General features: G+C 40.4%; 1 protein-coding gene across 3 annotated transcripts in view; it reads left to right on the top strand.

Annotated features, from left to right (window-relative positions):
* The first annotated feature begins 126 nt into the window (after positions 1-126).
* TTC3 (tetratricopeptide repeat domain 3) overlaps positions 127-12,191 on the top strand; it is a 124,708-nt gene continuing 112,643 nt past the window's right edge. Inside the window, exon 1 of one of the 3 annotated variants that reach the window (XM_061167333.1) lies at positions 127-225. The gene's annotated coding sequence lies outside the window, so the exon portion shown is untranslated. Of the gene's footprint in view, positions 335-9,234; positions 10,563-12,191 lie in introns of those variants that run through there. The other 2 variants (XM_061167332.1, XM_061167334.1) reach the window with 2 other exon arrangements.

Below are 12,191 nucleotides of genomic sequence, written 5' to 3'. Positions count from 1 at the left end.
GCGCGGGGGCGAGCGGGAAATCGCCGGGCTCGCGGCGGGGGGCGTGGCGTGGCGTGCGCGACGGCGCATGTGCGGTGCGGCTCACGTGACGCACGTCCTCCCGCCCCCTCAGCCGCCGCCCGGCCGCTCGCGCCCACCCGCCAGCCAGCTGACGTGGAGGGCCTGAAGAGGCGGAGGCGGCGGCGGCGGCTGCCCGCGTCCGAGGCTCGCGGGCTGCGAGCCCGGGTGAGTGCACACCTGGCGCGCGGCGGGGCTGCCGGATGTGTCAGCTTGTCGCGCAGCAGCCGAGATGCCCGGGGCGAGGGGCCCTCCACACCCCCTCCGTGGGTGTGTGGTGAGTGTGGGTGTGTGCGCGTCGTTGGCTGTGGTGCCTGCAGTGTGTGTATGGGGCGGGGGGGATGGTGTCGGTTCGAGGTGTGTGTGTGTGGTGTGTGTGGCCGGTGTCGTCGGTCCCAGTAGGTGTGTCTCTTTTGTCTGGTTTCCCTGTTCTGCAAGTGTGGGTCCCTCGGGGCTCCTGTGCGAAGGTGGGAGAAGCCCCTGTGTGTGCGCGTCCCCCGGCCGCCCGCGCGCCCTCGTCGCCGTCGGTGCGCGGGTGACACCCCCGCTAGCCTTGGGGGGGTCCGCCGGCCCGAGCGCTCGTGGACATGCGAGGTGTCTCCCCTCCCGGCCCCTTTGTGTCAGCGCAGATTCTTCCCGGCCCGGGCGTGGGCGCCCCGGCTGTGTGGGTGCCCCCTCCGCCTTGGTGTCACAGCCTCTCTCTTGGGGGTGCTCGCCCCCCGCCCCACCTTGGTGTCAGCTCCTCTCTTGGGGTGCTCGCCCGCCCGCTCGCGCGTGGCCGCGCGCCTGCAGTCGTGACCCACCCCCTTGCAGCAGCGCCCTCGTAGGGGTGCGTCCTCGCGTGTCCCCGCGCGCCTGGGTCCTAGCGAGTGCGTGTTCTCCGGGGTGCGGGCTTTTGTTGGAGAGTGTTGGTGAACGTTCTTGCACGTCCCGCTCCTCCTTTGTTGCGTTCTTTACAAATGCGCCACCTGTTTTCGGGAGAATGGCTGCCGAGTGTGGGGAGGGGGTCGGGGGAGGGAGACCTGAACGCAGTGCTCGCTGCGCCTCTTCGGAGCATCCTCTCCTCCACCCCTCGACGCTAATGGGAAGAGGCGCGGACAGCCGCGGGTCCGGCTAGCTGCTCGGTAGTGTTTAGGATGTCCAGTGTGGCCGGTCGAGTCAGCCTGTTCTGGGGACGGAATAAGGGGGCCGGGGGCCATAAATGGAGCTAAGGCGTAGCTGAATGTTATTTGGTACCCGTGTGGCGTACCATTTCTAGAGGCCTCCTAAGATGCCCAAAGATCTCCGATGGCAGACTCCTTCCAAAATGTATATATACGCGACAGCTGGGCAAATACACTCTAGCCAATCCTAGGCGTTCTTGATGATACTTAATGGTTCACGTAAGTGTTTCGTGGCATTCACATAAATTACCTTTTTTAGTTTCTGCCCAGCGTCCTGGCGATGGAAACAAGGTAGACAGCTTACAGGTTTCAGTCCTCCTTTGGGAGCAATTTTCTCATAATTACAGCTCTGGTTAGGTACATTTTGTATTGCAGGAAATTTGCGTTTTTTCCTAAGGGAGATGGGATTTATTACAAGGCTTCACAGGGAAGGAAGCTTCAAACACGTTAGAAACCCAGCTGCTCCTCTTGCTCAAAGGTTCTTGCTCTGCGCTCAAGGGCTGCGTTTTTGGTCTCTGTTTCTCCCTGTTCATTTGCTCAATTTTCTTACTCCTGCCTAATTTTCTGGGATTTTGTTTCTTTTCAATTTCTGGAAGATTTCACACAGAATACAGAGTGGGATCTAACCAATTCATGACTAAGATTTGCAGATGTATTTTGCCGAATTTACTTCAGATCCTCTTTTTAATTTAAAAGAACTAAAATTGCAAAATGTGGAGATGCTCTCATTTCCGCCCCTCCCTTCCTAGAGGTAGTCACCGTGTTTAAGTTTGTGTATATCTGCTTGCATATTTTATACTTTGATCACGGTGAATCGATAAACAATATACAGTGTTGTGTATTTTAAACTTTAATGTTATTAAACAATGTGTCTTTTTGCAACTTGCTTTTTTTGATCAGCATCACATTTTCAGATTTACCTGTGAATAAATTGGGTAATTGTGTTTGGTTTATTTTAATTGCTGGTATAGAATTCCATTGTATGAGTATACCATAATTTACTTATCCATTTTGCTACTGATGGACTTTGAAGGTTTTTTACTCTAAAAACAGTCCTGCCTTGAACATCTTTGTATTTGTCTGCTTTGTGCACACGATTGGAAATTTCTTGAGAAAATACACCAAGTAGTGGATTTTGCTGCCTAGTAGGATATATGCATCTTCAATGTAACCAAATATCAGGGAAGCTCTCAAAGTGGTTGCACTAACTCATCACTCTGACTGGTATTGAGTGAAGACACCCATTTCCTCACACTCTTGCTAAACCCTTTATGTTACCTGACTTACATTTTTGCCTTTTCTTTACTGACCAGCTTGCTTATAACTTTAACTTACAGCTAAATTTGCTTACCTTGGCTTCTGCTCTAGCCCTGTGTGAAGCCTATGGGTTCCTCTCTCACAGCTGACTCAAGCTTTTATCTCATTCGGTTCTCATAAAGTTAATTGCAGTGAACATTTATTTTGTACCTAATGTACTTCCTATGGATGATGTAAGCTAAAGATTTCCATGGTATGTTAGATGTACCTCTCTAGTGGCAGGTGAGGTGATTTAATTACTTTTTTGCATATGATGAATGGATTTTTAAAAATCTTTTTTCCTCTTTAATGTACTACTTATACTTAATGCTTTCAAAATATATGTGACATATATGCAAGTTGTGAAGCAAGACAGTAAAATGAACGCCTCTCAACCTACCACTCAATCCAAGAATCAAAATGACGATTTTGAATGTTACCATCCCCAGGGTGACTACTATTGAATTGTGTGTCATTGCTTGTATTTTAAAAATAATTTTATCAAATATGTGTATATCCCTCAACAGTATATTGTGTGGTTTCTATTGTTTTTTGAATTTAAAAAAAAAAGAATACTGGATACAGTTTGTTGGGCTGGCTTATTTCACACAATGTTATGTTTTTGAGTCACTGATACTCAGACATGTCATTAATTTTCATGGCTGTGTAATATTCTGTTGGAGAATATAACACAGTGTATGCATTCTTCTATTGATGAGCATTTCGGTTGTTTCTAGGTTTTGCTGTTTTGAAGATTCTTATATATATATCTTCTGGTACACAGTTGCAAGAATTTCTCTACTTTTCACACTGGGATATATGCCTTCCAGGGAAGAAATAAAGATTTTCTAAGGAGTATTTGGGCACAAGTGATATTAATGAATCAATTTGTAGATCATTAAATTCCACGTGTATCCTTTCCTAAAATTGGTAATGCCTGAAGCCTATGATGGAAACTTCCTCTTGGTTCTATTTGCCCACCTCCCCCTTCAGAGTAGCATTTCTGCCTTAAATTAGGAAGGCATACCGCCTACTTGCCTGGAATCTTACCAGGGTAATGTCCCAATTGAAAAACTCTCCATGGTACAAAAGGATAATTTAAAATACATGAAGCTATAGTGTTAGGGAACACTTCCTTTTAATGAAGACATTTTCCATCTCCTCAAGAGCTGCATTTCCAATAAACTGTAACTTTTATGTTTAATATCAGCATATGTAGGGTTTCCCAGGTGGTGCTAGTGGTAAAGAATCTATCTGCCAATGCTGGAGGTGTAAGAGACACAGGTTCAAACCCTGGGCAGGGAATATCCTCTGGAGGAGGGCATGGCAACTCACTCCAGTATTCTTGCCTGGAGAATTCCGTGGACAGAGGAGCCTGGCGGGCTACCGTCCATAGGGTCACAAAGAGTGGCACACAACTGAAGTGACTTAAGAGTGCACACACACACATATCAGTATATATACTGGTTATCTTTTGATGAACTCTATGCTGTAATAATTACAACATTTTAAACCAGTGATATGTCAGTGTTATTTTAAAATGTCACTGTGATACTCTAGTAATTCATCCTTTGCAATTAAACTTAGAACTGAAATTTTTTAGATGTCATTTTAAAGTATGAGTGTAATATTTAATAGCATTTATTGTGGTTCATGAGTAAAAAGAATGTTGAAATACCACTGTGGCAAGCTATTTACTAGAAGTGGAATTGCTGGACTATGGGTATGAATGTTCAACTATAAAATGATACCAAATTGTCTTCTGAAGTGGTTGTACCAGCTTATGCTTTGGTCAGCTGTTTTGTCAATTTATATACTTTGATTAGCATTGTGTTAAGAGTTATGGTTGATCTATATCCTTTGCAACACTTGTTACTCGTCAAACTTCTTAATATTTGCCAAATGGATATGAAATGTGCATTGTGGTTTTAATGTGCATTTATTGATTGTTAATAACTTTGAACATCTTTTTCTTTGTGAACCATTTATCTCCCTTTTGTTCACAAAAAGGAAATAGGTCGTTCATACACAAACACACAAATACCTGGTCATTTCTCTTACCCACTTTTCTGTTGGGTTCTCTTTTAAAACTGTAATAGGTAACAGTAATCATTTATTGAGTGTAAACATTGTAAATATCTTATTCCAGTTCATGGTTGGTCTGTTTGCACTTTATGGTGTGTTTTGGTGAACGAAAGTTCTTAATTTTAATGTAATCTAATTGGAAATTTACCCTACCCTGGGATCATAAAGATGTTCTCCTGTGTTTTTCTTTAAAAATTTTAAAATGATGCCTTTCACATTTAAGTTGGTAATCCATCTGGTACTGATTTTTGTATATGGTGTGACTTAATGATCCACATTCATTTTTCCCTCCATGTGGCTACAGTTGATCCCATACCATGTATTGAATTGGCTCTCTGTTCACCAGTGATCTGCTGAACCACCTTTTTTGCATGTTTAGTTTCTATATGCATGGATCTGTTTCTGACTCTCCTTTCTGTACCACTTGTCCACCTGTCTATCTGTTGCTAGCACCCTGTCATGATTATTAACGCTGTAGTTTTACCTGACATCTTGATGTCTGGGCAGCCACTTGAGTCTTAGCTGTTCTTGTAAGAATCAGCTTGTCATATGACAGAAAAAGCTCTTTGGGCACGAATTGGAATGATTAAAATCAGTTTGGAGAGATTTGAAATCTAAGATTTTGAGGTATGTATTTGCATTTATTTAGGTTTCTAATGGCTTCTGATACAGTTTTGTGAATTTTCCCTTACAGATCTAACAGTTTTTAAATGTTGATTCTGATGTTTGTAGGAGTTCTGTTGCTGTTACAGATGATTCTTTTTAGATTCTATTTCCTGTTTATTGTTAATAGAAATTTATGGATTTTTTACATTGATCTTTAGTCATCCACTTGATAAACACTTATTCTGATATATTTTCTATAATCCTTTTGGGTTTTCTATGTGGATAATTATATCACTTGCAAATAGTGACACTTTTGGTCCTCCTTTCCAATTAGTTTTCCTTAATTTTTTTTTCTTGCCTTATTATGCTGGCACACTTCTAGATCTATGTTTGATGGATGTGATTATGGTTATTCATTAGAAGTTATTTATAGTGAGCATGCATCTGATTATTGTGAAAATACATGTTTTGTTCCTGATTGCAAAAAGAATGTTTTCCCCTTAAGAATGTTTGTTATGAGTCTCTGTAGACACTCTTTACTAAGTTAGGGAAGTCGTCATTTGCTTATTTTGTCACATGCTTTTCTGCATCTGTTGACAGTATCTTGTAGATTTTCTCCTTTAATACACTAAGTGTAATGGTTCCAATTTATATATTTAAAAATTCTTAATTCTCTCTTATATTTGTTCCTAAGATAGATGCAAGTAGACCTTGATGGGTCCTTTTGTGAGCTTGATGAAGTTTGCTAGTATTTTATTTCGATTTTTGCATCTGTTCATGAATGAAATCACTTGTCATTTTTTAAACTGACTACTTGTCTGATTTTGGTGTTCAGGTTACACTGCTTTATGCCAGTTAGAGTGTTTCATTTTTTTCTGTTCTCTGGACATTTTGGATTGGAGTGATTTATTTCTTAAAAATTTAGTGGCATTTACCTGTGAGATCATTTGGATCTAATTTTTTGTGTGGAAGGATTGTAAATTGTTGACAAGTTAGTTAGTAGTAATTAGCAATTGAATAGTAATAGGACTTAAGCTTTTTAGTTTCTTTTAGTGAGTTTTGTAAATTTTATTTATTTTTTAAATTAATTTTTTGTTGGAATATAGTTGATTTACAGTGTGGTAAATTTTAGAAATTTGTTCCTTCAACAAATTTAAGTTTATTTTCATCAGGTTCATGGTACCGTCTTAATTCCCATTTTAATCTTTTATTTGTAGTTATCTTCCCTTTCTCATATTGGATGTTATTTGTGTGTGACTTTTTTCATTAATTTTGCCAAAAGTTTATCTATTTTATTAATCTTGGCAGAGGATGAATTTTTGGTCTGTTAATACTGTGTTCTATTATATTTTTAGTCTTTTTCTCCTTTATGATTTCCTTTTCCTTTTAGTTTATTTATTTTGAGCATGCAAATATTTATTGATATAATCCTCACCAGAGGCACACTTTATTTTTAATTGATAAAAATACAAAGATTGTTCTAAACTGTTGATAAAGAAAATTTTCTTTGAATTCTTTATTATTTTCTAACCTAAACTGCATGATTAGCTTTCTACTTTTCAGCCATTCCTGTTTTCTGCCATGAGCATGTAAAACTATAGAATTCCTCAAAGTTCATTTTTGCTTTACATAATATGGTTTAAATAAATTTAAACAAAATTAAAATTTCTAGTTTGATTTCTTCTTTGATTTACGTGTTTGAGAGTTTTCTTTAAAATATGTGTTTTAAAGTTTCCAAATATTTCTTCATTTTCCTTTTTATTGTTCATTTCTTAATTGTGTTGTCAGAGAATGTAGCGTGTGTTTTTCTTAAAACATTTGTTTGTCCTTTATGGCTTTGTACATAGGGAATTATAATTGTTCTGTGTGTGCTTGTGAAGAGATTATATTTCTCTAGTTATGTATCTGTTAGATCAAACTTAAAAATTGTGTTTCCGGTTGTCTGTATTAATTTTCATTTGTTTGACCTAGCATGTGAGATGGAGAAGGCAATGGCACCCCACTCCAGTACTCTTGCCTGGAAAATCCCATGGACGGAGGAGCCTGGTAGGCTACAGTCCATAGGGTTGCTAAGAGTCGGACATGACTGAGAGACTTCACTTTCACTTTTCACTTGCATGCATTGGAGAAGGAAATGGCAACCCACTCCAGTGTTCTTGCCTGGAGAATCCCAGGGATGAGGGAGCCTGGTGGGCTGCCGTCTCTGGGGTCGCACAGAGTTGGACACGACTGAAGTGACTTAGCAGCAGCAGCATGAGAGAAATGTGTTTCAATCTTCTACTGTAACCTTCTTACAGACTCTCTGTAGTTCTAACAGTTTTTCTTCTATGTATTTTGAGACTATTTTATCAGATACATGCAAGCTAGGCATTGTTTTCCTAGTGGGTTGACGCTTTTCTGTTATGTTGTGGTTCTCCCTATGCCTGATTTTGTTTTTTGTTTTAGGGTCTGTTTTGTCTGTCCTTTTTTTTTTTTTTGTGGTAGTTTACATGGATTAACCTTTTTCTTCATTTTCCTGTCACCTTTTTTATGTCCTTATATTTTAGGTGTCTCTTAAGAATGTATTACTAGATTTTTTTTTTTAAATACAGTCAGATAGTTTATGATTTTTAATTGGTATTTTTAGAAGTCAGTTCAAGTCTCTTGGTGGTCAGCTCTTTTTTTTTTTAATCTGAAATTAGTTTTATTTTACCCTTGTTCTTGAGAGAGAATTTTGATAGGTATACAGTTCTTAGGTTGATGCTTTGCTTTCTGTTCATGTGTAAAGATGTTATTCTACTTGCAAAGTCTGCTACCAGTTTTATTTATGGTAATTTGAAGAAAATATTATTTTTCTTCTCATTGCATTGAATTTTGTCTTTGGCATTACACCTTTACTTCCGAGTCTAGATAGTGATTACTTTTTATTTATCCTGTTTTGGATACATGTGTTTCCTGATTCAGAATACTGTCTTTCATGAAGTCTAGAAGATTCTGAGCCATGTGTTCTTTAAACATTTTCTCTTTGATTTTATCTACTTTCTCCTTCCAAAGATTTAAGGGGATATATGTATGTATGTGTGTGTTTCCAGATCACTTATTTTTCATCTTTTATATTTTTAACTTCCTTGTGTCTTTGCCAGAACTTAAAATGCTGGATAATTTCATCAGGCACATGTTCTTTTTTGTCAGTTTTCTTGACAGTGCCTAATCATCTCGTCGATCCATCTGTTTTATTTATTTTTAACAATTATACTTTTAATTTCTAAAAGTATCGCTCTATTCTTTTTAGCTATACCCAGTCATTTTTTTTAATCTCCTGTCGCTTGCTCATTTTTTGGAATCTGTAGATATTCTGTAGACTGGCGACTCCCATGTCTGATGTACTTAGGGATCTAAACTTATTGCTTGTTTTTTCTGTTATCTCCTTCACAGTGGGTTGTCACCTCCTGTGCTTGGAGATTCTCAGTTATGATCTCTTCCTTGACTGCTCTTTCTCTGTGGGAATTCTGAGAGTCTGAGTTGAGATACTTTCCTTCTGATAGGGCTTGTGCCAGCGTTGGCTGTGAGCTGTCTGTGGGACCCCCTTTTAGTCTCTCACTTTGCTCCTGGCCCATGGCTCCGTGTCCCATGTTGTTCTTGTCATCTTGACTGTCAGGTTTAGTTTCTAGATAGAGGTTTGTTGCTTTGGGAGAAAAAAGTGACTTTAAATGTTCCCTATTTCTGTGAGCTCAGTAACATTTAAAAAAAATCTAGCATCCACTTTGTTCTGCAGTCATGAAATGCCCCTTTGGTTCATCATAACTGATGGGATCAGAAGTCTTTTACACTTGCATTAAATTTTTGTAGTACGTTCATTTTAGTTTGTATAGGTAAAAAATTCTGTCCTAACAAACATAAGATTTCTTGGTGATAACAAATTTTCTATTAAAACAAGTTTATATCTAAGTTGAAAGTTGAGTTATTCTAAATCAAAATATTAAATAGGTAACAGCACAGTTGGCAGGTGGATTTGGCAAAGCTTTCTACTTTGGGGAGTGTGAATTAAAACTTTGGAAGACAGTGAGATAGGGAATAAAGATGCGTAGGGCACAATGCACTGTTTGGACCCATAGTGAACCTGCAGAGAGAAATCGTCAGTGACCAAACTGAACACTGCTATCAAAATAATGTGAGCAGGATGCTCAGGGCTTACAGAGAAGAGGTGTGAAAATAAACTTGGTGGTGTGAGAAGTTCAGGAAAGGCTTCCTGGAATCGAGTACTAAGGACTGGGAGGCATTCTGGCTGCAGATGAGGTTTGTTTAGAAATGACAGGCAGCTGGATAGGACTGGCTTCTATGTTATGTCATGGAGTGACTAGAGAAATGCAGGAACAGAACCACAAAAGGTCTTCTGTGCTGTAGTAGGGAGTTTGGTCTTTACTCTGAAGATAAAGAGAAGCTACTGAGTTAAGTATAAAATGTTATGATCAGAGTTTTAGGGGATGCCAAGATCGAAGGCAAGTCACCAGTTAGGAGGCTGCTTGTTCAGATAGTTCAGAGGAGACAAGATGAAGCCGCAGCCAGGGCAGTGGCCCCGGGCGCGAAGAGTTGTACGCGTGCTAATTTGGGTTTCCTAGAGGAGTTGAAATGACAGGACTTCGTGGTCACTTTGGTTAGAAATGTTGAAGGAGACTGGGGAGTCTAGGTTGACCTCCAGATTTGGGTAACCAGGTGGCATGTAGAGTAGTTTACTGGTAACATAAAGAGAAAAGAACTTGGTTTCATTTGTTCTTGAGGAAAAGGATGTTTGATTTTGAACTCACTGAATCTGAGAGGCTTATGGGACATCTTGGTTAAGATCCAGTAGCGGAAGACAGGGAGAGTCTAGAAGTCTATGAGTTGTAACCCAGCCTGGAGAGATTTGAGAGTCTTAACTGCATTTTTAGTCATGGTTTGCTGCAGTGGGTTATGAGACAGTTTAAAGTAGTACATAGATAAAGAATTTTTTAATAGGAATATATGCTAATGTGTCTGAAAAACATAAGCTGTACTTCAAACTTATAATATCACAGGTGTTATCACTTAGGCCAAATGAGCCCAATAAAAAAGGAATACTAAGAAAATAAAATACATGTGACCTGTGGAAATGGCAAAAATTTTGGTGAAGCTATGCACATAATGAAAGTTCAGAAAGCGCTGTTGTAAGCCATGGGTGTGGAGAGAGTAAGCATGAGAAGAAGAGAGAGTTGACCTTTGGGTGGCGGGGAATGGAGAAGAAGCACCCATGGAGACTGAGGAAGAGCAGCCAGAAGAATAGGAGGAGGACCAGGAGAAGATGGTCTTTGGAGTCCAGATGAAGAGTTCTGAGGAGGAGGAAGTGGTCCACAGTGCCAAGTAAGTTGTAAGCTGAAAAGTGCTTTTGGACGTAGCTATTAAGGGAGATCATTTAGTTGAAGGCATCCAAATGGTGGATTAAAAAATACTCATCTAGTATATTAGTCATAGCTGATGTTCATAGCATTCCCTATACGTCACGTGCTAGTAAACGCACTTGACATATGTTAACCGATTAATCAAATAGGTAGTATTGCTGTCCTCACTTAATAAGTGAGGAAACAGACACATCAAGAGGTTAAGTAACTCGTCCCAGATCACACACTCAAGAAATGGGAGAGCCAGGATTCAAGCCCAGGCAGCTGGTTCCAGAGTCCATGCTGTTAACCACTAAGCCGCATTGCCTCTCTGGTTAAAACAGAATAGAAAATAACAATAACACCAATTACGGTGTAATGACTGTGCGGTTGGTGTAGGGCATGGTATCAGTGAGTTATGCCAGCCTGGGAATGACCAGCATGGTGTCACAGTGGCTCAGTCTGCCATGTATGAGCACATTAATTGTATTGTATCCGATGCCGTGATGGTGATGCGTGAGCTGTGACAGACAGTTCTTGGCTCTTTCTGTATTTATATATAGAAAACACTTGTGAAGAAAAATGAGTTTAAACGTGTATGTATTTCCCAGAATAGCATGTGTCCCATATCATGTGCCATACTTTGGGTGCTAAAATGACTTTTTATTTTTTTCATTGTTTACTTTTGGAGTTAAATTCTCTAAATGGGAAATACTGGTCACCCAGAACAGGTCAGAAGGTTCCAGACATTGTAGTTATCCAGTCTACTGGAAAAGATCAGTAACGACTTCACTAAAGCACTTCCCTTGAATCGTGGAAGTGGAAGCCCAACATTAGGAAACTGAAAATGAAGGAGAATGGAGGATTTGAATGGGAGGAATAAAAGCATTCTTGATGAAGGTGAAGAACGTCTGTGGCAGGAGACCGGGGAGACCTGAGCCATGATGACTCTTGGCTGTGGTCAGCAAGGAGCTGATCAGAGTTACAGATTTAAAAACTGGTTTAGACTTGGGCAGTGATCCAAGATATGGCCTTGTGAACGAAGAGCCTAGGTGAGGAGGGCAGCAAAGTGTACTTGAGTTGAGGAGGTGGTCACACTGCAAGGGTTGGGTTCTGAAGGGCTGTCCATGCCCACCTTAGTGTAACTGGAATGATGACCTGAGGAGAGAGGGAGCACCGTGAACTAGTCACCAGTGTTCTTTAACATGACAGCAACCAGGAGGCAGCTAGATCCATGACAAGGAAATGTAGATCTAGTGAAATACAGCATTTGAGAGGAGACCGAGGACTCCGAAGACCTAGGTTTGAATCCCCCCAAGCTTGGTGATCTTGGGCAGATTAGTTTTGCTGTGAATGTTTTCATCTATACAGTGACGGTGGTGATAATTGTACCTGCAGAGAATTGCTGTGACTATTGATGAGATGGTACACGCAAAACGCTTGGCATGTCGTGTGACAAATGGTACCAACAGTTTGCTATGAAGGTGATTATTGTTCTTCACTTCTGATATTGTGAGGTGGTTGTACAGCAAGTGGAACATGAGAAGGATTAATTAAAGAAACAGACGTGTTTTCCAGGAGCTGATGGTGGTCTTGGTTAGGAAAAAAGAAA

This window comes from Dama dama, chromosome 19 (genome assembly GCF_033118175.1).
Source record: "Dama dama isolate Ldn47 chromosome 19, ASM3311817v1, whole genome shotgun sequence".
NCBI lineage: Eukaryota > Metazoa > Chordata > Mammalia > Artiodactyla > Cervidae > Dama > Dama dama.
The sequence above is the reverse complement of the archived record's forward strand: the minus strand, read 5'-3'. Positions and strand labels throughout refer to the sequence as shown.